The following is a 7,511-nucleotide window of genomic DNA, read 5'->3' on the forward strand; positions in this document are numbered from 1 at the left end:
AATAATAATAATTTTCTAATCTTCTAATACTAATAAAGCATTCCTATTAATGTCACATGGCATTCTAATACTTTTAAAACATTCTTATTAATGCCAGATGGCATTTTCTCCACTAACTTATTAATAATTGTTAATATTGCTAATTATTATATTAATTTAATATCTAATCTATATATATATATATATATATATATATATATAAATAAATGAGATGGATTTGGGCCATGTGGCATGTGATTTTGGAGCTTTTTGCTGATGTGGCATGTTATGATGGAGTTGTGTTGTGAGTTTGGGAGGGAATGCATTATAAATTCTAATCTACATAAATTTGGACGCGGGATCCATTTGAGTTTGGGTCATCCATTACCATGAATTCGGATCCATATAAAAGTCAACTTTCTCACTTTTTTCTTTGTAAACCCTAATAGACAACTTCATCGTCGCTTTCATTCTTCTGAATTCATCTTTGTGTTTTCTTCACTCCATTGAAGCCGCTTATTCGATTCTTTGAAGTATGTTTATCTCCTACGCATTTCATCCTGAATTTAACCTAATCTTTTGTTGTCATCTACACATGATTCATCCAAACAAACCCTAATCCTGATCAAACAAATTCTTCCAAGCAAATTCATCCTGAGTTAAACTATGATTTCTTTTTATTTATCAGTTTAGGGTTCTACTTTGTAGAGGATCAGATGCAGTCGAATACTTTTGTTAATTGATTTGATTCTGACCTTTTGCGTGTTATTTTTTATTTTTGTAATCCGAAATTTGTGTTTGACTTATTTGATTGCTGATATATGATATGTATTGTTGATGAAGCGCGTATATATGATTTTCGGTGCTGATTTGAGTTTTTAGGGAATTTTCCATCTTCAAGATCCAATTGTCTACAATTGTGTGTGGAAACCCAGATCCGATTCTCCATGGCTGGTTGCTTCTTGATTCTTCTTTTCTATGGTGTTTTCAGCCCTTTGATTGGTGTTTTTACAGATCCGTTGGAAAACAACGGCCCTGAAGAAGATTCTTCGGAGCTTATAGATGGGTTGGGGTATGCAAATCACTTTTAATATCTAATTTTCATGTTAACGAGTACACGACTTCATTAGTTTAACACTAACACATTTCTCTGGTCGTTTGTTTGTTATGTACACTTTTCATGTTGGCCAAAATTTGTATTTACAATATTATAACTTTAGCATAATTAACCATGATTAATTTATTTCTTATTTTAGGCTGGTGAGGGCGAAGATTATTACATCTGCAGAATTGTGGAAATGTTTGAAGGAGTGGATGGAGAACCATATTTTTGTGCTCAGTGGTTTTATAGGGCCAAAGATACGGTAATTTTAGTTTCAACGAGATTAGCTAATTTCACTGTATGGTTTAGTGGTGTGCGTTTGCTCTAAGAACAATTTCTATTTCAGGTCATTCAAGATTGTTCTAACTTCATCGATGATAAGCGCATTTTTCTTTCTGAAATGAAGGATGACAATCCCCTTGATTGCCTTACAGAAAAACTTAAAATAGTGTGGGTTACTCTAGATGTAAGTATTGCCTTTTAAACCTCTTGAGATTGAAAATCAGTATGCTATTGTTTAAACTCTATATCATGTCACTTACGTTGGTTTCTTTAGGTCGATATGGCTACCAAGAGGGCCATGCTTGCAAATGGAGACTATTATCTGGTACCATTTTCATCATACCAAAACTTACCACCTGGTAATTGTTGTTAAATCTCCTTTTTTCTAAACTCTTGGTATGTTCAAATAAAAAATTAAATTGATTTTGAATAGTTATATTTGTATACAGATAACGACGCAGATGGAAATGAGTCTAATTCAACCATATCTTCGGAGTCTGATTCTAATCTATCTGTCACTAAGGTATCCAAAACTAAAGAAGACAAAAAAAACCTATGATGAGGATGCTTGATCTCTATTCAGGATGCGGTGCTATGTCTACTGATCTTTGTTTGGGTGCTAATATGGCAGATGTTAATCTTGTCATGGTAGGACTAAAATCTATAATTCTAAATCAATTTTGTTTGTTTTTTTTTTCAACATTCTTTGTTATAATTTTTATTATACGTTTTTAATTGTAGAGATGGGTTGTGGATTTGAATAAGTATGCATGTGAAAGCTTAAAGCTGAATCATCCAGAGACAGAGGTGTGTGACATTCGACAAACCTTATGCAATTATTTTATTTTTCAATTGATGACATTGCAAAACATGTTTATGCCCTTTTGATAAACGATATAGTAGAGACTTATCATTCACTTCTATAAAAGGGTATTAGTCATTTTGTATCTCCAGGTTCAGAAGAAGTCATGGGAGCCCTAAAAACGGCCTTCTCCATCACTACGGTTGTCAGTAGTTCGTTTTGTCGCTGCCGATCCAACTAATTCAACAACCGTAAGATTTTGATTTCTAGCCATATTTCAATACTACGTTTTAGTGTCTTAGGGTGTTTCATTATAATCTCGGCGGCATTTCAGTCTGGAAACATGGTTACGTACTAGGTTGCGACTGTGAAAAGAAGAAAAGGAGATTCCGGCCAACTGTATCCTATTTTGTTATCAAAATTAGTGCGAATACTCAGCATGATCCTGCTGAAGATGTGTCCTCAAAAGATGAACACATTGAAAGCCTTCCCAGTCACGTATTATTCTTTATGTAAAATTGTCAAATAGACGATGGATATTCTTACTTTCACACTTCTGATCACAATTCGTTTTCTTTATACTTATGTGTTGTTGATAAGCCAAGCAAACTCACGAAATACCTCCCTTCTTTAAATATAATAGTCGAACAAAGTAAGACCCAAAAAACCACATACCCTTCTCAAGGTTGGTGTTATATTGTAAGTTTCTAACACATTTGATGCTTTTGACTCTTTTAAAGACAACTTTTCTTTAATTCCCATTGGAGTAGCAAACTTTATTTTAACTGATTTTACGCGTATAAGTTGTTGGTTTGGTATCGGTTGAGGCCCCGTTTGAGCCACCTTAGATCATATGTTGGCATAAAAAAACAAAAAAAAAATAAATTTTTGGGTTTAAATAAGTTTTTTAATTTAAAAGTAATTCTTATGTACGATATATACATATATGTATTATAATGACACATAAGACCATAATCGTATGAGTCCAGAAGTGCCACGCCCAATTAGGAAGCAAGCCGAAGTTTTTGACTATCCAAAACTTTTGATCACCCCTATATGTTTATGAATATTTAAAAGATGAGATACCATGTATATATGCAGTTACTTGGTGGAATTCGTATGGGAACTTGGATATCCCCATGAAAGACATGTTTAGTATTATATAAATGCTTGAGCAGAGATACAGGGGTGAGGAAACATTGATATGTGGGGATGAAAGTGGTTGGTTGGATTATGCTTTTGTTTTCTAACTTGATTGATGTAATAAAGTGAAAGCTATATTACAAAAGCTTATATGGGTATTGCCTATTGCTTGAGTAAGTGCATTTATGCATAAAAGTCATTGCTTAATGTATAATGGTAACATGAATAAAACTGTCGGAGTTGCATCAGGTGCAAAATGAACAAAATCTGCACCAGACTCATCATTTCCTGTCGTTCGGGATCTATCAACAGCAACATTGTCTCCTTCGCATAAGAAATCATTTCTATCAAGGTAAGGTCCTCAATATCGAATTGTTTTCATTGCATTTAAGACATTTTTAAATCGAATTATATGGTAAAACATCACGTCTAACTCCCTCAAGCAACTGATAATAGATTTTAGAGAGATAATAGCGAAATGGATTTAGATAGCAAGACATAGGATTGTGAATGATGGACTGAGGACATACAATAAATTTGGAGTTTTCTTTATACTCTCCTTTGGTCAAAATTATGTTCTCTCTTTGAATTAGATGTTAATTTTCAAGGCTGGTTAAATTTTTTCATGATTTTAATGTACAAAGGAAAAATGTTAGAAGATTGATGATGTGAACTGGTATTTATAATCTGATAATCACGTTATTTACGTCATCTCATGATATATGTCATGTATTGTTTGTCAATTCACTTATTGCGGTAACTATGGAGGTTTATGAATGCAACTAACGTCATATACAACATAGTGTAGAAAATAATTGTTCATACATGTGGTCTAACTGAAGGTTGGTGAAGAGCCATTACCTGAGAGTTCTCTTTGGCTTCTTTTTACCGAAAAGGTAAATTGTACTTATGTACTTAAATCTTTTTTAGTACCTGTAATAAAGTATTTACGCATTAAAGTATAAATTGTTTGATGTTTGGCCAAAAGGCCTTTTTTTTTTCTTCCATCCATTTCCACATCTTTATGATTTTACCATTTTAATAATCTTTTATATAACTTGCATGTTTTATTAATTAATGGATGGATTGGAAATCTCACACATGGATTAGATTTTACTATTTTAACTAATCTACATTTGTTATACTAACCAATATTTATTTGCTTTAAAAGTATGTATAAATAGTGTTATTAAATCATACAGTTCATTTAGATTTGCCAATGACGCTATCGTTCTTTAAGGTGTTTCGTTACCGGTCTTCATCTCATTTGGTACTCATCTTCTTCACAAAATTCCACTTTCTTATAATCTAACTTTTATTTAAAAATTCATTTCGTCCATTTTGCAGATTTACCAATTCATTGTGCCAACATTTATTTTGAAAGCACAATATCAAGTGGTCAGGTACTTATATAGTATGAGGGAAGTAAGTCATATATAGTATGAGGGAAGTAAGTCATATAATATATTATTTTATTTTATATAAATATATTATTGTATTGTTTTAATTTCAAAAAATGGTTATGATATATTCTATTTTTTTCTTTGAACAACATGCACTACCTCATATTCATTATGCATTATGCATGCACATGCCACCTGGTAATATAACCATTCTCAATATTCAGTCTTTAAAGTATATTTAATTAATTATAGTTTCACTTGAATATATCACTTGGAATGCAGGGAAGAAAAGTTAATGTTAAAGCGCAAATGGTTGTATCCGGGTCCTATACTTTCCTACTTCTATAGAGATGGAAAGAGTTATTGTTTGACTTTTAAAGTCAATCCTACCGACTTCCATATCTAAAATTATTATTCATTTCTTGAATAATTTTGTACCAAGACCTATCCATGTATAGAAAATAGCATAAAGTAAAGTAGATTATCAAAAAAATATTAGAAACTATGATCATTTTTTATCCTAATTTAAAGTTATAATTTAGAACTTTGACTTCATAAGTCAACGTGTACCTTTTTTCTAATCATTTTAGTGTGAAAAGTAACTAAATCTGGAAATTTTTATATAGACGGATAAAGCTTCAATGTTAGATGAAGTAATAGACTACTTAAAGAAGCTTCAAGCACATGTGCAAATAATGAAAAACATGTCAGTTCCACAACAACAAATGATGATACCGGTACCACTACAATGAAGGTATGATCGGTCTGGTACTGTTGGTACGGTTATCGGTCGAAGATAGAAGCGAGGAAGTGAGTAGCAAACTCATTCATCTCATCTGAGAACCCACTGTTGGTAAGCAAAAATCATCCTACAGATTTAAAGATTTCTTGAATCTAAGCATTTTGGGTTTTAACAACACTATAAGAAAGAGCTACTTTTGCATTATGTGCTAAATAGAAGATTTTAATATGTGAAAGAGGTTATTAGAGATCCATCATTATTATTGGCTTATGGTGGATCTTTAATAAGATCATTCAATTGGTAAGATAGATTTAGTTTAAAAAAATTATGCTTGATTTCTCCTAAACCAATTTGGTTACTGAATCTTAGTAGAACTTAAAAGGTTATGGAACTAATAATTAGATCTAAAGTAGTTAATATTGTGCTAACTTGCTATCGCTTTCAAAAGTATAATGTGGATTATGTGGTCATAGAAATTATGGTTTGATAGGAATTTTAGAATTTCTCTATTATTGCTTCAATAAGGTGCGTTTTTTTGTTGCTTAGAGACTTGAGTGCTAATGTTTGTTGAATTCGAATGTTCTCTCTATCAGAATTTTGCTCTTAATATATTAATAAAAAATCGAGCAATATGTTGCTTTCTTTTTGTTTGGGTCAATCCGTTTTTGTCAAAATTGCTACCTTAGTAAAAAACAGTGATTCAGCGGGGTTATATTTCGCGTTTGAACAACAATGTTACAATGACTTCTATTTCCCACACGTATGCAAGTGATTGATCTAACATTATTATGATTAAACTCGAATTCAATCTGATTGCTGAGTTGATCATTTTGATATAGGTTGAATCTTGGTTCTATGGCTTTTGAGTAACTCGAATCTCATCAGTAGTTTCATGTTCAATGATTAATTAGTAAGTTATGTTTGATAACATGCTTTAAAATTCTACAAGTACAAAAAGTGGTCACATTACATTTAGAAGATAAATGACTTTTTGTTGATGTAATGAGTGAAGCTTTTTTTGTTTGGCGTAGATTTTTAATTTTTCTTATCCAAACATGTGCTATCTGTTTGAGCTAGGGGTGACAATTTTTACTTCAATTAATTAATGTATGTGGTTTGTGCAAAATTCGAAGCAACGTTTAAGTTATAAACTGTAGTTGGAGCTGATGAAGATGAAGGTAGAATTGAATTGTTACCGAAGGAAGTCAAGGGTAAAGATATCACAGACCTAATTGCTGTCGACAGGCTTTAGGCTTCAGTTCCCCATTTGGTGGTGGTGTTGCATTTGCTGCTGCAACTGGTGGCAATGTCGCACCTAATATAACGGCTAAATGGGTGCAATTAAAACGATAGGCCAACGTCTTATACTGCATAAATAAATATAAGTAGAAGACTATCATTATCATTTATATTGTACATTTGATCAAAATATATTTATTCCTTATTAGATTAGTTAGTAATTTTTTGATGGACGTAATTACCCGTATTATCTAATCAAGGGGTTCCATTTGGATATATATAAGGAGAGATAACTAGAGAGATAAAGGTCACACAATCACAATAACATCAAGAACTCACGAATCCGTTCATACTCTCTCTCTCTCTCTCTCAAACGTGTTCATAAAAAACCTTTGAAAACATGTGTTTTTATTTTATTTAACAGCAATTCGATTAATGTAAATTAAATTTTCCGATCCGCGAGTATTCGCGGGTGATAAGCTAGTATTTAATATATGCATCATCTTCTTTAATATTTGAGTCTTATTGATGGCACATGACATTCTCTCCACTAATTTAATAATAATATTGTTAATATACTAATTATTATTTTAATTTAATATCTATAATATGCACCCTCTCCTTTAATTAATAAATTAATAATAATATTTGATATCAAATTAATACACATAAATTTATTATAAATATTTAAATCTAAATTTACATTTATTTTTAGTGTGAATAATGCAACATAATTGAATTATAAACCCACAAAAACACAATTAGTTAATAGTATTATTAAATATCCTATTAACAGACGTAAATTTATTATAATACCTA

General features: G+C 31.4%; 1 long non-coding RNA gene across 15 annotated transcripts; it reads left to right on the forward strand.

Annotated features, from left to right (window-relative positions):
- The first annotated feature begins 416 nt into the window (after positions 1 to 416).
- Positions 417 to 6,914, forward strand: LOC110873049. Of its 15 annotated transcripts, none has more exons than XR_004865151.1 (11): positions 417 to 512; positions 862 to 1,051; positions 1,236 to 1,343; positions 1,428 to 1,547; positions 1,638 to 1,722; positions 1,813 to 2,011; positions 2,105 to 2,170; positions 2,318 to 4,204; positions 4,511 to 4,578; positions 4,656 to 4,711; positions 5,338 to 6,456. It is a non-coding gene; the product is annotated as an uncharacterized LOC110873049 (long non-coding RNA). The 15 variants fall into 15 exon arrangements; XR_004865152.1 differs by having other exon boundaries at positions 2,318 to 3,660; positions 4,151 to 4,204; positions 4,656 to 6,456; XR_004865154.1 differs by having other exon boundaries at positions 2,318 to 3,481; positions 3,558 to 3,660; positions 4,151 to 4,578; positions 4,656 to 6,456.
- The last annotated feature ends 597 nt before the right edge of the window (positions 6,915 to 7,511 follow it).

Source organism: Helianthus annuus, chromosome 8 (genome assembly GCF_002127325.2).
Source record: "Helianthus annuus cultivar XRQ/B chromosome 8, HanXRQr2.0-SUNRISE, whole genome shotgun sequence".
NCBI classification, from domain to species: domain Eukaryota; kingdom Viridiplantae; phylum Streptophyta; class Magnoliopsida; order Asterales; family Asteraceae; genus Helianthus; species Helianthus annuus.